At 38.5% G+C, this 21,213-nt stretch overlaps 1 protein-coding gene across 24 annotated transcripts in view; it reads left to right on the forward strand.

Annotated features, from left to right (window-relative positions):
- Nucleotides 1-21,213, forward strand: part of LOC109414816 (calmodulin-binding transcription activator 1) — a 634,609-nt gene that overhangs the window by 328,435 nt on the left and 284,961 nt on the right. The window contains exon 1 of one of the 24 annotated variants that reach the window (XM_062854079.1): nt 15,717-17,067. The exons of 20 other annotated variants lie outside the window; for them this stretch is intronic. The gene's annotated coding sequence lies outside the window, so the exon portion shown is untranslated. Of the gene's footprint in view, nt 1-15,716; nt 17,068-21,213 lie in introns of those variants that run through there. 3 more of the 24 variants (XM_062854080.1, XM_062854081.1, XM_062854083.1) reach the window with 3 other exon arrangements.

A 21,213-nucleotide genomic window follows, 5' to 3' on the forward strand; every position in this document is an offset into this window, starting at 1 on the left:
AATCATTGCAGAAATGGAGAATTCATCAACTCACCATACAAAAATTCAGCTCACCACTTTTAATCCAGTACTTCACTGATTGCGTCCTATTATGTACAGGTCATTGAGCATCATTATTCACTTTCAAAAATTGATGCAATAGGTTAAATCGACAATATTGTTGCATACCTTATAAGAAAAACATAGAGTGTGCATTGTGCAACAATTGACGAGTTTTTAAGGTGTAAAATAATTGGCGATTTACTCTATCTGCTAATATTTATTTTCGACTGTTTTTTTTAGGCTTAACTATCAGTGTCCGAATGTCCGTTTAGCTGAGTCATATTTTTTTCAATTTTTTTGCAATTGTAATAATTTTACGTTCTTTTTTATGTTTTGGAGAATCTTCAAAATACACACTTCTTCTTCTTCTTTCGCGCATCATGTAAGTACTGGTTGGTTGCGTCAGATGTCAACAAGTCCATTTCACCAGAAACGTAGAATCAGTACCATATTTAAAAGCCACCTTCTAACTCGATAAAACAGCCAAGAAGTGAAGTAAGAGATATGCCTCACAATCGGCGGATCCAGTGTTCGAGTCCACGTATGTCAATATTTTACTTTTACATGTTTTAAACATGTAAAAGTAAAATATTGAAATACGTGGATTCAACAGATCTGTTAATCGATTCTAGCGATTGCTAGACGGTAAGAAAAAAATAAGTATTGTTTTGAGATGTCCTGGAGGACTTAAATTTACATGTTTTTACCTTTAAGTTTGTGTCTTTGAAGATGCTCGAATATGTCAGGTTCAGGACACCTAAAACAATGTTTTTATCAGGAAAAAATGACGCAAACCTTTAAAAGCTACGTATTAAAATATTATTTTGATGGAATATGATGATGTGACTTGTTTATATCAAACCGTCTACAACTATCACGTCTTCTAATAGCTCCCAATATCTTCTAGACTGTATTCTGACTGATATAACATGCATTGGACGACTCACATTTTGAGAAATGGCTCCCAAAATATTCAAATTTCTAGCAGGAACTACTTGCTTCATAATTTAAATGTTGTTTTCGAAAAAATCATGTCAAAAATGAATGCGGTGAAATACCAAGACACAGTTATAATATATTTCTTCAGATTGTATGAAAAAATACTAAATTTTTTGACCTTTTTATACATTTTTGTGTGAACTTCTGCTTTTGAATTAACAGGGCACAAAAATTCCGACTCTTCTTGCAGTTCTTTCATTTGGTAGTCTTCTAATTCATTCAACAACACCAGTATTATACATATATACATCAGAGGCATCAGGATACGTCTTTACTCCTACATAGAACTATTTATTATAGCTTTTATCAATCCTAAAAACATCAAAACCAACAAAAAACTTAAATTTTTGTGCTGATAAAAGGACTATTGTAGAGGTACGACTCTACCAAATATCACGCAAATCCTTTAGAACTCTTAACTCTTTTCATTGAACGTTTTGATACGCAGAAAATAATGGCATAAGCAAGGCTTACTTTGTTTAGTGAATCCCACTAATGAAAGAATTTAAGATGATTTTTTTTTCTTTAGATAACACTAGTTTACAGCATTTTTGAACTCGATGAGCTGATGATCGTTTTTGGTGTAGAATCATGCCCTGAGTTCGAAATCGCAAAGGAAAAAAATTACAGTAGAGCGGAAATTTTTTCGACTTTCCATACAAGGGTGATGAGTTGAAATCGATTTTAGTTCTATTTTTAAGCAAAGTCGCTCACTTCACTCTGCTCATTCTCTGTAATCAATGCTCCGATTGAGCTGAAATTTTTACTGAAACTTGCCTATATATGATATGCCAAATGACTGAAAACAAATCAAAGAATGATGCGTAGACGTTCAAAATATGTTCTTAAGGGTTTTGGTCACCGTTGAGTTGTATATTTAGGGATTGTTGATTTTTTTCGGTGATTGCAATCACCGAACAAAATCAACAATCCCTAAATATAGTTCAAAATATGTGTCCGGAAGTACTTCGGAGATATTAATCTCACATGGATAGGACCGCCAATGATCTTAGATAGTGCAGCTGCACTGGCATTCACAGACCGGGAAATAAAGGTACTGCCTAATAGGCAGTGCTTATTATAATAAATTTCACGGATGAACCACGTTGATCGTGTCGAATACCTAGCCGAAGGGTGTTTAAAGACTTAAGCCCTCAAACCGAAAACTATTCGGCGAATCGCAAAGATAGAGGTATAAATCTTTGTCGTTAAGGTAAGGTGACTTTTGATATTTAATTAGTTAATATAATAATTATAGGTTTTTGATCTCCAAATTACAAAAAAAGTTGGTCGTATAGGGGTATCCTCGAAAATCTAAGGGTTCTCAGGAGTCCTCTTGGACATTTTAGAGGGTTAGCGTGGTTTTCAGAGGCGTTCCGTATTTCAACTCTTAAAATACCCAAAAATATGAAAACGAAAAACTGACAAATTTATTACAGACAAACTAGAATTTCGACTATCGGAGTGAACCATTCATCAATTAACGAGACAAGCGAACGAGACCATTAGGATAGGATGAGCTTTGGCATGTGGAGGATTTAGAAGACAAATCATATTTATTTCAATGATGATGTAGAACTCTTTCTACAAATGAAACAAGAGTGCTTGCATAAGCCAGGAATTAATCAAACAAATGCAACCAAATTCGTCGTACCGATGTTTCAGAAGGCATGTAATATTCCTATGGTTGTTGAAGATGGAGACCCACCACTCCTTCTTGAAAAAGGGACTCAAATACAAATGAAATGGAAATTTCTACGTAACTTGAGAACCAATCAATGAAAGGAACCACATTCGGCATATGGAAATGTTAGAAAACAAGAAATGTTTATTTGACTGTGTGATCTTTTCCTCTATCTGAAAGTAAGGGAAAGGCTTTCATATAAATAAAACAGTAGTTTCTGCATATCTAGAAACTAAATCAAGAAAATAAAACAAATTTTTCAAGCGGAGGTTTTAGAAGGCCCTTGCTTTTGGAAGAGAGAGTTTACTGCTTATATTGCAAACTCCATCTGAGAATCACCCTTTTTAAAAGAAGGCTATTCCTACATGTCAACAGTGTGCAAAATTTTAGGGCAACCTGCCAACATTTCAATCAGAATTTTTCCTTTTCATCAAAGCCTTTTCTTCCAAGTGGCACTGTTGAGTAGTTTGTGGTGGTCAAGTTGTTAATTCTATGTGATATTTGCCTTTTGCTTAACTTACATATAATGATAATGAGTTAGTTTACAATCGATCTGCTTACATCATCTGATATTTTTCCTTCTTTTAAAAATAGGCTATTCTTTCGCGTTACACTACAGGGCCCCTCTCATAAAAATGAAACAAAATTTTATACCAAAACTGAAATACATTCAGGCAATAAAAATACAAACGATGTATTTCTTAGGATGTATGTTCTGATATAAGTTTGAACTTTTTCTAAATCAAGCATTGCGGATTGTTGAAAGGGAACAGATGGAGAAACAGATGGTAATGAATGTCAAAGATGGTCATTTAATAGCCACATAACTAACGAACAAATAAACCAATCAGCATTATTTTTGAACGACAGCATTCAAATCTTTAGGATGGCTATGTTTATATGTTGAAAAGATAGCAAAACTCAAAATATACAAAAATATCAAATACCAAAAAAAAAAAATAAAAACTGTAAAAAAATTCCACACTATCGCAATGAAATCAAACTCGAGTGCAGATGTACAAAAGATTGATAATGTCAAAAACTTCACCAACATGTTTTCATTGGGCAATACATGGTTTGCCGGGTCAGCTAGTGTCAAATAAACGTTGAAAATAAATTTTTTATATGTTTTTTTCTTATTGGAAAAAATACATTTCTTCACATATTTTTGGAAATTTTGCTAAAATTTAAGGAGATCGTCCCTAAAACTCGTCCATATCTTGAATTTCATCAATCTGACGCTAAACCTACATTCAGATGATCAAATGGTATTATACTCAGGAAAAAGTTTTAAATTTGGTTCAACAAATCGCAAGATAATTGAATTTTAGTAAATCCCTTATTTTAAAAAGTTGTAAAACTCGATATTGAGCAATAACTTAAAAACTGTTCTACTTAAAATTTTTTTGAAGCACGGTTCTAAAATCAGCGCTAAATTGTGGTTAAAAAAGTTTGAAATTTGTATGGGAGCGATTTGTCGAATCACCCCTCGTTGCATTTTATACTGGGCGGTGCTGTCAAACAATTGCCCAGCTGTCAAAAGGTGTTTTCAAAAAATCTCTTTGAAATTGATTTTGGCTACAAAAAAAAGTTTTAAAAATCTGAAAAAAAATCATAGTGACTCAGAAAAATGTGCTCTTTTATATATAATCAAAATATCAGTACATTTTTCAAAATTTAAAAACCCAATTGTTGCACACTCCAGGCTTTTCATATAAGATGTGCAGAAATGGGCGCATTTTGGCCGTGCAATAATTGGCGTTTTCCTCAATATCCTCAATATCATAATGAGATCCCTGAGGAAATAATTGAACATATTTTATGAGAACCCACTGGAAAAAATATAAGAACGATGGGCTAAGTTTTAAATATTTCGAATTTTTTTTTGAAATTTTAACAAAACATCTACAACTTGCTTCGTCAGTATAATTTACCACTTTTTTTCAGACAATTGAAATATATTTCGCAAGAAGATTTTCAGAAAGTCATGTATTTTTTTCTTCAAAAAGAACTTTATAATAATTTCGTTTGCATTCGTTCGCCCGGGAGCGGTCGCGTCGTGTACTGAGTACACGCACCATGAAAAACGCACGCTTGTGATACACGGTGTGAACGTAGTGCCGTTGCAGGTAGTCGAAGACGCGGCTGCTCGAGGGTTAAGCTACCGAACAAAGAATGAAAAATCCCGTTAATCACTCATGGAAAATTCAATGACGATCCCGCCAGTAGCAATCATCTGAATTTCACTCTGCTATTCTGCAGAAAATCGGTATAGTGGGCGTCCGAATGTCGTGATATTTGCGAATAAAATCAGACCGTTTTTGTCGTAATAAGGATTAATAAAAATATAAGATAAAATGGTTCAAAAACTTTAGAACTTTATAAAATACAAATTAAAAATGCTTTTGAAACAGTTGAACTATTTTTAATTTATTTATATCGGTCTAAAGGTGTTGAATATTAGTTTTCAGGAAAAAAAATACGTGAAACGGGTTTAAAACAATACATGGAAAGGCCCAAACACATACAATGGGGTTGTTGATGAGCAATACAGTTGAAAACACAGTTTTTTTTTTATATGTTTTCTGTTAGAATTTCTCCCAGAATTTCATTAGGATCTGCCTCAATCGTACTTAGTGAAGTTTTCAATAAAATTAGAAGATTGTGATGATAATATAAATACTTTCTAGGAGCAGACCTGGTGTGATGGTTAAAGCCCGTGACTATCACGCCGAGGACCTGGGATCGAATCCCACTCCCGACATACTCACAAAATGTTAGCTCTTCCTTCGGAAGGGAAGTAAAGCGTGGGTCCCGAGATGAACTAGTCTAGGGCTAAAAATCTCGTTAATACAAATAAGAAAATAAAAAATACTTTCTTAAAAAAATAAAAAAAAAAATTAAAAAAATCAGTACAATGTACTGAAGAATTTCAAGCATGCTGAAGGATTAATGCTTTGGAGACGGTATTTTCGCCTTCCTGGATGCAACCTGCTGATCTAGAACACGTTTGTAAGGGTTTCTCGGCTAAGCTAATGTGATCCATCCGTCTCTAGAGGGTTAAACTATATTTTTAAAGAAAATACAAAAAAAAAGTTTCAGAAGTACTAGTAAAAAAAAACTAGAAGAAATCCAGCGAACTAGCGAAAGAAATTCTATAATAAACTTGTTCGGCAATAAACACAAGAAATTTAGGCACCAGCACTGGACTGTATTGGAACGAGGTATTGGGTATAGCACGGCAGAAGAGAAATGGAATTTCGGAATGGTAGGAATAACACTGGGGATCACTTTCACTAAACTAATCACTTTATTTTTCTCTTTGCTACTATTTACACTTTGGATTGTTTCACTTCGCGTTGTTCAAGCCACGCGAACGCTTATAACTTGTCCACACTTATTTTGCAACTGATTGGCTTCTCGGCAATACGCCTGTATTTATACTGGGTGCGCCTAATTGTAGACTATTCCAGAACATTCTAGAATTACGACCACCAAGAAAAAACGAATATTCTGGAAGGCTCAAGCACGTGCTCTGGGCAAAGTAAAAGTTCTCGAATGTTCTACATCTTGAAATTGGAATGTTCTCGAACGACCTTTTTTCCTGCTGGGAGCGAATTTTCGCGAACAAAACTTCTGCTGATATTCTTGGAGAATTTTGTGATTCAAAATCATTTTTGAGGAAGATGTTCAGTAGTTTTTGTTCAAGTTTCTGGAAAAAATTGGAATATTTACTCTATGATTTTCAAATAACTCAACGTAAATTGGAAAAAATCCCCAGCTAAGGTGAGATTTGAACTCACAACCCTTATTCGCTAGACAAGTGCTTTACCAACTGAGCTACCGAGCCAATTTATGACTCGGCATTTTAGTTGTCATAAGCTTCAATTCTTATCTCATCGATCTATATCACATCGTTGGGAAAGCGGTGCCTATACGATAGGCAAACAGTTTCAAACAATAAATAAATCGCTTTAGCTCGTCGTACATATATACAACAGAAATGGTTATATTTGCGGTTTAGGGGAAGATCATCGATCTATATGATGAGATTAGAATTGATAACTAAAATGCCGAGTCATAAATTGGCTCGGTAGCTTAGTTGGTAAAGCACTTGTCTAGCGAATAAGGGTCGTGAGTTCAAATCTCACCAGGGATCTGGATTTTTTCCCAATTTAATCAATAAATTTACCCATCTGTACATATGTACGTTCGGCACGGTAAAGGCTGGGTATGCTGCGCAATTCAGATCCCATTGTGATCCACTAGCCTCTGCCCAGCAACTCCTATCCCTACCTCCTCGCGGTACCGATCGGAAACTATGATCAACCTTAGGGAAGATCGGGTAACCAACCCCGGTGGTAACTTTGGTCGTAGGCTGACAGGGAAGGGGAGGTTTGCTACGGCAAACCTGAGCGTCTGTTCTCCAGGAGGAGCGGCTCACAACAGCGTCTGATCCCCATGTTAGGGGCGACTGATCTACGTCCGAGTGCCAGGGAAGGACTCTAAGCTCAACTGTGCACTATGGTATCAGGTATCAGGTATCAGAAGGCCGGCTCCAGAGGCACGTTATCCTCCATTTGGGACATTTGTGCCATCGCCATACATATGAGCCTATTTCATCATTTACCTGAGGGAGAATGGAACAAGGGATGGGAATTGGGAAAGGGAAAGGTGATGAAATAGGAAGGGGTGCCCTAGAAGAGGGAATGAACGCATAAGCGCAACGAGAGCTCATAGCTCATACCACAACGGGGTTAATCAGTGCCCTGAAAAGGACATTGTAAAACGCATAAGCGTACAAAGAGCCTATAGCTCATTGGAGGTAGCTTGCGACGTCATGCGACTTTCAATATGACATAGAAAGGCACGTCATCAAAAGCAAATTCACTATTTAAGAAATCACCCAAGCAAAAACTACGTTTGAGCGAGTGCTTTCTTGAAAACGTATACAACTTTATGTAAAAAAGTCACTGTGGACATCCCAAATTGGGAGACATGTGAGTTCACATGAACAGGCATGTTAGCCAGACGAACATCACAGATGTGATAATCGGCAATGCGTTTCGAGCATTTCAGAAAGAACGACGTAACCAGATAAATGTGGAACTTATTCCTTCTTTTTACAACGCACGCACCCTTTCGGGATAAAACTACAGAGTAATTTCATGCCATGAAAATACCAAATAGAAAACTACAAGAGTTCAAAACATGTTTGAAAAACTCAAATCCCTCTGGAGAAAAATAGGATAAAGCCCCATTTGCTCCAGGAGATTTGAAGTAAGCAGAGCTTTTTAGTGCTCACTAAATCGATTCTATACCTACAATCCTCGGGGTGGAAGCTAAAGATTCGTAGCTATACAAAAGACTGGTTTATCCGAAGATATTTAGAACTTGAACAGGTCCGAGTTCCATTCAGGAATACCTCTTGCGGTCCGCACAGATCGCAGAGGACAAGCTTCTTTCAAAGCAGTAGCTATGGTATACCACAATGAAGGGCGTTGTAATAACAAAACCATAATGAAACTCTCTTGGAGTAGCAATGGAAGCGAGTTATCCATAAAATGTGATCGCAATCAATTATTACAGGTTCCCAAGCTTGTTGAGCAGGGACGCCTGAATACGCAAAGTTTGCGAAGGAACACTCCACTCTGACACATGCCAATTAGTCAACTCATGACAAATTCTGCTCATGCAGAGTTTGAGTTGAGAGTCGTAGGCTGACAGGGAAGGGGAGGTTTGCTACGGCAAACCTGAGCGTCTGTTCTCCAGGAGGAGCGGCTCACAACAGCGTCTGATCCCCATGTTAGGGGCGACTGATCTACGTCCGAGTGCCAGGGAAGGACTCTAAGCTCAACTGTGCACTATGGTCCTCCGGAAAGTAGGGGGTTGGTGTCAGGCCCTACGAGCCAGCCGTAAAAAAACCATTGTAACGGAAAATCAGCAACAGAAGAATCTATGACAAAAGGTCGAAAGACATAAGGTCGAAGGACAAAAGGTCGAAGGACAAAAGGTCGAAAGGACAAAAGGTCGAAGGGACAAAAGGTCGAATGGACAAAAGGTCGAATGGGACAGAAGGTCGAATGGACAAAAGGTCGAATGGACAAAAGGTCGAATGGACAAAAGGTCGAATGGACAAAAGGTCGAATGGACAAAAGGTCGAATAGAACAAAAGGTATAATTGACAGTAGACAATTTGGAAGACATGATAAAGTTCTCAGTATTTGACAGAAAAAAACGACAATTAGCTTATATGCAGCTATTTACTACCGCATTGCAATCCGAAATAGATGCCTAGAATGATAGAAAGTAGAAGCCAATAGAAGGATATAAAGTAATGTTATTCATGAAAGTTAAATGTGGAAAATAGTACTCCTTGAAAGAATAGCCTATGGGTAGAAGAAGGATGAATAATATATTGAAATATTGTCATTTGAAATTCCAATCATTACAGCGATTTAAAAAAGTTAAACAATCTATTAATTAGAGAAGAACAAATCTCTGGGTACTATATGAGCAAACAAAACGAAATTATTTACTTTTGTGAGGTATGGCTTTCAATCTTTGGAGGAATAACTTATGAAAGCTTAAAAATCCGTTTTTGAGTTATTCTTGCAAAGACTGAACGCCATAACTCCCTACATAATCATCAACAGTCGAAATTCTAAGAAATTATTTGTACTTATACAGTGTAATTCGTCGGAACTACCTATAAATCCAAGAGGGGATGATCACTAATCACAAGTAGTTATTGTTTCTGCAGTATAGATAGGAAGAACAGCTATTGAATTAAAGAAGGCAAAATTTCTGATTGAATTATAAGTACCTAAATAGTCGATAATAAATTCAGTAACAAAACTTAAAAGAACAGCCTATAAATTTAAGAAGGAAAAATTCCTGAACAAAACATCAAACTAAATTGCCATTAAATACTACATCAACACAACTTGAAAGAATAGCCTATAAACAAAAGAAGGAAAAATTTCCTATAGAAATGTCTGTGGCTGAAATATATATGATTACTATAACAGCACCATAACGTTTCTCTCAATGAGCAACAACATGAACTATTTATTCTTATAAGTCACACTCCAGCTGGTAACTTGGTCTACTTATGTTTTTGTTCATTCGACCTTTTGTCCATTCAACCTTTTGTCCCATTCGACCTTTTGTCACATTCGACCTTTTGTCCCTTCGACCGTTTGTCTCTTCGACCTTTTGTCCCTTCGACCTTTTGTCCCTTCGACCTTTTGTCCCTTCGACCTTTTGTCCCTTCGACCTTTTGTCCCTTCGACCTTTTGTCCCTTCGACCTTTTGTCCATTCGACCTTTTGTCCATTCGACCTTTTGTCCCTTCGACCTTCTGTCCATTCGACCTTTTGTCCTTCGACCTTTTGTCCTTCGACCATTTGTCCTTCGACCTTCTGTCCTAAAGCCACGTGGAACTGCCGATCTCTCAACTTCATTGGGAGCACCCGCATACTCGCCGATCTACTGAAGGACCGCGGGTTCGGCATCGTAGCGCTGCAGGAGGTGTGTTGGACAGGATCCATGGTGCGAACGTTTAAAGGTTATCATACCATCTACCAGAGCTGCGTTAATACACGCGAGCTGGGAACAGCTTTCATCGTGATGGGTGATATGCAGAGGCGCGTGATCGGTTGGTGGCCGATCGACGAAAGAATGTGAAGGTTGAGGATCAAAGGCCGATTCTTCAACATCAGCATAATAAACGTGCACAGCCCACACTCCGGAAGTACTGATGATGACAAGGACGCATTTTACGCGCAGCTCGAACGCGAGTACGATCGCTGCCCAAGCCACGACGTCAAGATCATCATAGGTGATTTGAACGCTCAGGTAGGCCAGGAGGAGGAATTCAGACCGACAATTGGTAAGTTCAGCGCCCACCAGCAGACGAACGAAAACGGCCTACGACTCATTGATTTCGCCGCCTCCAAAAATATGGCCATACGTAGCACCTTTTTCCAACACAGCCTCTCTTATCGTTACACTTGGAGATCACCACAGCAGACGGAATCTCAAATCGACCACGTTCTGATTGACGGACGGCACTTCTCCGACATTATCGACGTCAGGACCTATCGTGGCGCCAACATCGACTCCGACCACTATGGTCAAACTGCGCCCAAAACTCTCCGTCTTCGACAATGTACGATACCGGCGACCGCCACGGTACAACCTAGAGCAACTGAAGCAATCGGATGTCGCCTCAGCATACGCGCAGAATCTCGAAGCTGCGTTGCCAGACGAGGGCGAGCTCGATGAGGCCCCTCTAGAGGACTGCTGGAGTACAGTGAAAGCAGCCATCAACGGCGCAGCAGAGAGCACCATCGGACACGTGGCACGGAATCGACGGAACGAATGGTTCGACGAAGAGTGCAGAACGGTTTTGGAGGAGAAGATTGCAGCGAGGGCGGTAATGCTGCAGCAAGGGACTCGCCAGAACGTGGAACGTTATAAACAGAAGCGGAAACAGCAGACCCGCTTCTTTCGGGAGAAAAAGTGCCGCCTGGAAGAAGCGGAGTGTGAAGAAATGGAACTGCTGTGCCGTTCCCAAGAAACACGGAAGTTCTATCAGAAGCTCAACGCATCCCGCAACAGCTTCGTGCCGCGAGCCGAAATATGCAGGGATAAAGACGGAGGCCTTTTGACGGACGGACGTGAGGTGATCGAAAGGTGGAAGCAGCACTTCGATCAGCACCTGAACGGCGTGGAGAACGTAGGCACGGGAGCCCACGGCAACGGAGGAAACGACGACGCCAGTGCAGCGGAGGCCGGAAATGAACCAACTCCCACGCTGAGGGAAGTTAAGGATGCCATTCACCAGCTCAGAACCAACAAAGCAGCTGGTAAGGATGGTATCGCAGCTGAACTCATCAAGATGGGCTCAGCAAAGTTGGCCACCTATCTGCATCGGCTGATAGTCAGGATCTGGGAAACCGAACAGCTACCGGAGGAGTGGAAGGAAGGGGTAATCTGCCCCATTCACAAGAAAGGTGACCATTTGGAATGTGAGAACTTCAGGGCGATCACTATTTTGAATGCTGCCTACAAAGTGCTATCCCAGATCATCTTCCGTCGTCTGTCACCTAAAACAAATGAGTTCATGGGAAGTTATCAAGCCAGCTTCATCGACGGCCGGTCGACAACGGACCAGATCTTTACCGTACGGCAAATCCTCCAGAAATGCCGTGAATATCAGGTCCCAACGCATCACCTGTTCATCGACTTCAAAGCGGCATACGACAGTATCGACCGCGCAGAGTTATGGAGAATCATGGACGAAAACGGCTTTCCTGGGAAGCTGACTAGACTGATTAAAGCAACGATGGACGGTGTGCAAAACTGCGTAAGGGTTTCGGGTGAACTATCTAGTTCATTCGAATCTCGCCGAGGACTGCGACAAGGTGATGGACTCTCATACCTTCTCTTCAACATCGCTCTGGAAGGTGTGATGCGACGAGCCGGGCTCAACAGCCGGGAACGATTTTCACAAAATCCGGACAATTTGTGTGCTTTGCGGACGACATGGACATTATTGCCAGAACATTTGGAACGGTGGCAGAGCTGTACACCCGCCTGAAACGCGAAGCAGCAAAGGTCGCAATCAAAAATTAGCAATAATTACTGATCAACCTTCCGTCGGTCAGTAACCTAGGTCGACACGCCCGAAAAGGGAAAAGGAAAAAAACAAACAAACCCGACCCAACATATGGGCAACGGTAGCAAGTGCATTGACATCAAACCCGAATCTGTGGAAGCAAAGAAGGCAGGAAAAGGTCCCATCTCAAGCATTTCCCGAGCTAGCTATTTGACACCGTAAGTACGCCACCCTCGACAGAGCGACACCCGCGCGCGGTAGGAAGAAAGAATAGAACAAAAATAACACAAATAGATGAACGCTGGTTGCCTATCGGATCGTGTCAAGAATCCTGATGCACTTACACAGCCTGAACGGTTGCACCGATCAATGCGCAAGGGATAGTATGGAAGCACCCGGCGGCTAAGCGCAAGAGAAATGAGCATAAATAGAAAGGTCGTAAATTGCGGCGATAATTATCCTTTGTCAGTAGGCGGAGATGCGTCCCCTTTAGGTGGCAAGTCAGCTTACCAGTAGGTAGCTGATCAATATTGAAACAATCCACCAGCCTCGTCTTGCTTAGGTTCCACGGAACCGGCAGCGATAATCAGAAAAGGGCCAAAGGGACGACCGCCGGCAGGGTAATAAAATTCCCAAAAAAGACTTGGGAACAGAATGCGCAACCGTCTTGTGGTGAGGGAGGTCTGATAGCGCTAGGATCGATGCACCGTAGGTTGATTATTTAGAACCGGCCTACATCTATCGGGTATGACTCGATCAGGCTCTGGGTGTGGAAAGTCGTAAAATTCGACCGTACTTATGGAAGTCAGATAGTGCGGGAGGGAAAATATTATTTTTAAGTTAGATAATAAGAATTCTGGCTTCTCTTTTTGTCTTTAGAAGTAAGTGTGGGTAGCCAGACCCACATGCCCTATAAAAGCGGCCTGCGCCGCTGGAAATACAGAAGTTTTGGTTTGGAAACGCCACGGTGCAGTTGTTCCTTAATCCGAAATTTACGAACACCTCGCAACGACTTTTGATTCTATAAGGTTCTGAAGACGGAACATAGACCGCCCCCCTAAACTAACGCGGTACTAGGCCCTTCCCAAGGCTAATTCGACTTAGAGCTAGATTCACAACAACCAGCCAAGTCTGTTGTTGGAAATCGCAATCTCACTGACCACTTACATCAAGGGCGTGTCACACCGAAGAGCTTCCTTCGCGGCGTAACACCGGGTTACGTAGTGTTCTCTGGGATAGGCTAGGCCCGGTGTTCTTCGGGCCCCGTGCGTGACAGTCGGACTGGTGGTGAATGCCTCAAAAAGAAAATACATGCTGGTAGGCGGAACCGAAAACGACCGGATCCGTCTGGGTAGTAATGTTACGATAGACTGGGGTACTTTCGAGGTGGTGGAGGAATTCGTCTACCTCGGACGGCTGACAACAACGTGAGCCGTGAAATTCGGAGGCGCATCATCAGCGGAAGTCGGGCCTACTACGGGCTCCAGAAGAAACTGCGGTCGAAAAACATTCACCCACGCACCGAATGCACCATATACAAAACGCTAATAAGACCGGTGATCCTCTACGGGCACGAGACATGGACCATGCTCGAGGAGGACCTGCAAGCACTCGGAGTTTTCGAGCGACGCGTGCTAAGGACGATCTTCGGCGGTGTGCAGGAGAATAGTGTGTGGCGGAGAAGGATGAATCACGAGCTCGATGCACCTAACGGCGAACCCAGCATCCAGAAGGTGGCCAAAGCCGGAAGGATACGGTGGGCAGGGCATGTTGCAAGAATGCCGGACAACAACCCTGCAAAGCTGGTGTTTGCAACTGATCCGGTTGGCACAAGAAGGCGTGGAGCGCAGAGAGCACGATGGGCGGACCAGGTGAAGCGTGACTTGGCGAGCATTGGGCGCGACCGAGGATGGAGAGCGGCAGCCACGAACCGTGTATTATGGACAAATATTGTTGATTCAGTTTTATCTTGAATTTGATGTAACACTAAATAAATGAAAATGAACATATGTACGTTGAGTTATCTGAAAATCATAATTGACCACACGGATTGGTATTACCGAAAATTTGCACTTTGAGTGAGTCGATATTTACTCTAGTAAATTTGCTTCGAGATTCTAAAATGTGGAAAGCCTAACAGAGTTTGTAAAATAACAAATGCTGTGACTTTTTTTGACAAATTTCTTTGAATTTTCACGGTTACTGCTCAAAACCGTGAAATAAGCTAGATCATTAACTTACTATTCTCAACATGTAATCATAGATGCATAAGCTAAAACAAAAAACGGCATCGGCCACGTCGTCAAAATCATCGAGGAAGGGTTGGAATGTTAATGCTATATTTGTCGCAACTAGCCGCTAAGTATACTTCTGCATCTCTGCATCGAGAAGAAGTTTTTGTAATGTAATCAAAATGTGTTTATATGAATACCTGAACTAAGAAATAATATCAAAACAGGATTGATGAAATGACCAATGATTGTTGATGTTGATTGTTAAATATATTGGATTCCCTAGTCTAAGGAATATGTTGACGATTTACGAATTGTTTTGTTTGGAGCGAATTACCTACTACTTAAACTCTAAGCTCACCGAATCATTTCATTAGGTGCATCTTCACGTGCCTGTGCTCACACCTTTCGGCCGATACCAGAGTAGAGAAAAAGAGCTCAATAATAGCATATTTTGAAATGGAGAGCGAAAGGTGATATGGGTTTGATTGACATAAGAGATAAAAGATCTAAAAATAAAATCAAAAATTTACTCCTGGACCATCATCATCATATCAAATTAAGATTTTGTAAGATCTGACCAATAGCAGCGAGCTATTCGTTTGATCTTAAAATATCAAATTTTAATATTGGAACATTCTTCAGATATTATTTTCAGATCTTTTATCTCTTATATCAATCAAACCAATATCACGTTTTGATCGTCAGTATTTCACCTCTACCCGGGTAGTGACTAATCGTGCGATTTCAGACTTGAAACAACTGCCACCATCATTACCGTAGCCACCGTCGTCATCGTCGTCGTTGTCGTCGTCCATCCACAAACAATTACCTAGCACGTATAATAGAGCATACCCACTCTTTATTTTTCGCGGGGGTGGAAGGAGGAACGAGGGGATATGGATAAACAGACGCCTGGATTTGGCCGGTTTCTTTAGATAATTTAGATAAAGCGTGCGCCTCTCCTCTAGGTGCCGCGGAGGGAGCGTAACAGTGATAAAGGCTTAAGTAACTTAGCTTTCGAGGGGCTCTTTTTCGGCTCAGATGGGAAGCGTGACAACGCTATGCCCAAGGAGGCTAGGTTCAAACTCGATTCAATCATATGCAAGTTTTCTTTGTGTAAAAACATTTTTACATCTGATAATGATTTTTTCAAAAAATGTATGCTAATTGGGATGTAATATTAAAACAATGAGAAAAATAAGAAGATGAATAAGAATTCAGCATTCGAGGTGGGCAATTTTCCCGTCTATGTATGAATGGACTGCCGAATGGACGTGGACAATCAGTTCGCCTGGTGGCTCCTTCCTCGGTGACAGCTTTCGCGCGGTTGTCGTCCGGCGTCGTCGCGACTTGATGATAATCCAATCGAGAGTAGAAAAAAAAAATGGAACCACTTTCAAATCGGGTTTGTTTTGCAATCAGCAATAAATTAATAACTGTTTAGGGAAAGATCGAAGTTTGTTTGGATGCACTCGTACCCCTCTGTGGTATCGGCCAGACGGGATCAATTGTATGGAGTTAGCCAAAACGTCGTAAACTGAGTTGATTCGGATTGTGAGTCTCCGATTTTTCGATTCAGTTTTTTACAACCCTCACAAATTCGAATCCATATCTTCATATCTCCCAGAAGTCAGAAGAAATGGCAACGGAAAGCTAGTGCCATCATATCAACGAACGGGAAAATTTGAATGTATGTGTCTGAGTTGACCAACTCGGTCGGAAGAAAATCAAATCCCGATAAACATCGGATTTTAAGGCCTTCGAAGAATCCCCATTTCAGAATGAAATCATAAACGACAAAGGAAAAAAAATGGAATGGAGTTCCTCAGCTGGAACATGTGTTCTCACGTACCTCAAGCGGGGCTATAAACAGAACCAACCAATCGAATCCGAAACGGGACAAGTGAAAGTGCAACCCTAAAAATGTCAATTTGTGCGAGAAATGTCATCAAATAAAGTGTCCATTCGGATCAGTGTAAATACAATAAATAAAGTTGTAAAATAAAAACGGAAAAACACGAAAAGCAAATAAAATGCGTGTGAACATCGGCGGTTCAGCTCACAAGTGAGTCACAGTTGAAATTGTTAAAAAAAATCTCAGATTTTTTTTCGAACAATATCTCCAATACATCGGCGCGTGATTCGCACTCACTCAGCTGGGTCACATCATCATACCACATACAACCCCCACTCAGCCAGTTGACCAATAAACCACAACAAACAACACAACCCCATCGTGTCGTACGATTCACCACCAGCCCAAAAAGAAAAAAAAATCGGGTGGTGGTGACAGCGAAAAGTGATAAAATGAGCCACCCCTGACGGGGAAAAAAAGAAAAAAAAAAACTGAAGAAGAAGAAGAAGAAAAAGTGCGCAGTAAGTGGCGAAAAGGGGAGGGGACGCCCGGTCACAAATCAAAGTCGAAGTTGAGATAGTTGACTGTGTGGAAGAGCGAGTGAGAGTGAAGAGTCAGGTTATGTGAGGGTAATAAACGGCGGGTCGGTTGAAAGCCAAATATTATTATTGTTTTTTTTGTATAAGGACTTTTTTTCAGTTCGGGGAGCATCAGATGATAACGGAAATGCGCGTAAATGAAATAAAGTTGAATTAATGGGGATATCAATACGGATGGGTGCGAGTTTTCCGATGATGTACTTAAGCTTCCTATTGCATCACATTGGGAACAACACGCTGGCGTAGTGAACGTTTTGGGTAAAAAATGACCCTAATGCTTAAGGAGGGTTAAAGGACACATTATTATAAGTGAATACAAAAAAGGATGTCACTATGGCAGAGCGTTCATGATTAACAAAAATTTTAATCATGATTAATCATTGATGATTAAAATTCCAATTTTGGTGATTATTGATTATGATTACTGATTATTTTGATTTTTAGGATGATTAAAGATTATGATTGATGATTGAAATTGATTTTATCTGTGATTATTGATTATGATTAATGATTAAAAATGGCTCATTGATTAAAAATCATGATTAACCATGATTAATCAATTTCAAAAAAACTGGAAATGATTAAAATATATGTATTGTTTAACATGATTTTAATGTTTCAAAAGTAAAAGGTAACTCTGTCCGGGAGATTTTTAAAAAGAATCATAAATTATATCATTTAGAACAGCATTTGAACCAATTTAAATTGGATCATATATTTTATATGATGAATCATTTTTGGTGATGAATGATTAATAATTGATTCATATTTTTTCTTATGATTATGATTATTGATTAATAATTAGATTGCAAAAACAGTGTGATTAAGATTAATGATTAATGATTAAATGAGATTTTTTTTGTGATTATGATTAATGATTTTGATTAATCTTAATCATTAATCATTAATCATGATTAAATTTATGATTAATCATTAACGCTCTGCACTATGGCTACTTTGGCAATACCGTATGCCACGGATCTCGTCACCTTAAAACATACAGAGCTGCAATTACTGCTGATTGCCTTGTCTCCCGTAGTTATTTTTCAGCATTTCCAGCCCGTTTTTTTTTTAATTTGAATTGGGTTTTGTTCATGCGTTGGATATTATGAGTCATTTACTTTAGCATCGACATACAAGCATTTTTCATCACCTAGCTTTTGAAAAGAGTGCATACAATCCTATTATTTTTCTGCAGAAATATAGCTTCGAATATATCGATTGACTGAAGGACTTTTAGGAATATAATACACTATTTAAGTGTAATATTCATCGCGAATCTATGTTAGATGTCATATAATTTCAAATTTCCAAAAACATGACTCTTAGACTTTTTCTGTAGCAAGGTAACTTTCAACATCAGTTTGCCGAGAAGTTCAAGTTGATTCCAATACTTCTATTTTCTCTAGAATTTTCACTTTCCATTGTCCTGGCGAACTAGCCTCGGCCAAATGCCACTTAAATATAGAAAAAAAACCTTCCCATGGATTTTTAAAACACGCAAAAGAGAACAATGGAAAAAATAGACATAATTGTTATTCCTTCATCCAAATATTCTTAAGCAACAGGAAATTAAAAAAAAATCGATATCATTTGATAACGTTAGAAGCAAACGGGTGTGAGTGACAAAAATTAACTTTTGAGTAAATGAGGTTTGAAGTTTTTTACCAGTTTCATACAAAATGTATGGAGTTTCACAATTTGCCCAATTATTTCTGATTTATTGAAGATTAATTAAAATAATCTTGAAAAAGTTTCTGAAGGTTTGAAATTTGAAGATTTTTTTTATATGCTCGGCCTAAAATCGACATAATGGTCACTTACATCCCTTTGCATCTTGGCCCCTCATTTATGAAACTTTGTAAAATGTTATTTGATATAATGTTATTTTTTTTACAGATTTTATAAAAAAATAACTATTTCTCAGATACTCTCAATTTTGTTTTTACACGACTTCTTTACGCGATTTTATTTTGCATGACTATTTTGACGAGATTTTTCTCGAAGCTACGCAACTTTTTTACTTGATTTTAAGACCCTCTCGAATAACATTTAACAAGGTCCAATTAATTTATTAATTTTTTTTTATTGAATTTTATGTAACTCAAGTATGGTTTAAAAAAAATGTGAATTTTTCATTGGAACTTGTACGTAGAATCTATTTTTTATGTAAAAAATCCCAATAATTTTGCTTTGCTTGTTTTATATTTTTTTGAAAAATATAAATTGGAGAAATAAATAGTTTGGAAAAAAGCCAAGTTTTCCCATATAAACTTAGAGCTTGTTGAGGACCCCATTAGACCTAATTGATTTTGTTCAAAATTTGAACGTAACTTCTCGAAGTCTAAAACAACTGATTAAGGAAGTAAAACTTAACATTTTTTATTTTTTTTTTATGTTTTTCATATAAGTGTGTGCCACCCTAGACGAGGCGATACTGTTGCAAATATAAGTCAAATCTGCATTCACACTCAGTTTAAGATCCCCTTAACCTTCTATTTTCTGTATAAATACAATGAGAATTTTCTGGACTCGAAGTCTAGAAGAGCATAAATTCAATTTCCGAATGAAAAAAAAGATGATTTCACTTTAAATATCATAACCTTCTCAATTTTCTATCTTTTTTGTGCTTGAATCAAGCTCAGACCACAGGTTGATCCAACTGGCCATTCTTTTTTTGCAAGAACCTTTCTTTTTTTTTGCAAGAACTTATTCAAATAGATTTTTGAATATACTTGTAAACACATTTTTTTTCAAAATCATACAGAAATTGAGTTTTAAATATTTTTTCTATTTTTTATTTTTTTACTACAAAGTTCAACTTTAGGGCCCCAAATTATTAACCGTTTGACCATTTTCCAATCTTTTAACGCGCTTTTGTCACTTTTGTTGTTAAAATGTCCTGAATAAACTATTTGTCAAATTATTCATTTTTCAGATTTTTTCACCAAAAACTGCCAAAACATGTCTTAGAACATATTTTGGATTTTGATTGAAAAAAATGAAGTTTAGGCTTTCGTATTCTTCTTCTTCTACGTCCCCACTGGAACTTGGCCTGCCATTCTACAACTTACTGTTCTTTGAGCATTTCCACAGTTATTTATTGAAGGTCATTCTTTGCCTGCCATTGCATGAATTTGTATATTGTGAGGCAAGCACAATAATACTCTTTACCCAGTGAGTGAAGAAAATTTTCCCGACCGGAACGGGAATCGAACTCGCCGTTTCCGGATTGGCGTTCCATTGCCTTAATCACTAGGCTTGCTGGAGATCCCTAGGCTTTCGTATTATTATTTTTTTTTTTCATTTTAAAACCAAAACAATGCATGAAAACAGTCAAAATTTAGCCAACATTCTAATTTTTTATGCAACAAAATATCTACAATAGCACGCTTGAGTAATTTAAATTGGCCAAGCAGATGAAAATTTATCGAATCCCAAAGTCGAAAATTTTAGTAAAAAGAAAGAAAAAACAAAAACGAAAAATGCCAATATTTTTCGTGACTTTAAGAAAGAGCTATCCAAGTTTATACATAAATCAATTTGTAAGAGTTTCAAGCAAAAAGATTGAAAATTAAGGTAGTTATGGAACTTGAAGTAAAAGCACCTTTTCATTACTTGAAAATCCAACTTCAAGACGTTTGCGTCACCTCTGATTCTCAATGTTTTTGTCTCCAACTCAGAGGTTGCGTTGGTTGAAGAGTTTTGTATGCTGTTCGGATTCAGATTAGCATACTGATTGACCATTCACGACTGAACAGACCAAATTTATATTTTTTAACTAGTGTTGTGTAACTATTTTTTTTATTATTTTTTTGACACAAACCTTTTTGATGTGTTTATAAAAAAAAATCCAAATTAACACAGTCAGTTCGCCCACAAGCTCTTTTTATTTTTATGATATTCATAATTTTGATTTTTTTTGTTTTATTCAAAACTTAAAATTTAGGTTTTGTTTATTTTTTATATTTTTTGTATCTATTGTACCAGTACCAGTACAAGTTTGTGTATCTCTGTATACTCAAAATTAAGCGTATATTATTTTTTCCTTTAAAGAGCTGTTATCTTTCAACACATTCTTTTTATTTATATTTTCTCTTATCTATTTTCCGTTCCTCATACTTTCCTGTAACTACAATTTATTCGTTTTCCTGGTTGCCCTGGTATCAGACTATT

Source organism: Aedes albopictus, chromosome 2 (genome assembly GCF_035046485.1).
Source record: "Aedes albopictus strain Foshan chromosome 2, AalbF5, whole genome shotgun sequence".
Lineage (NCBI taxonomy): Eukaryota > Metazoa > Arthropoda > Insecta > Diptera > Culicidae > Aedes > Aedes albopictus.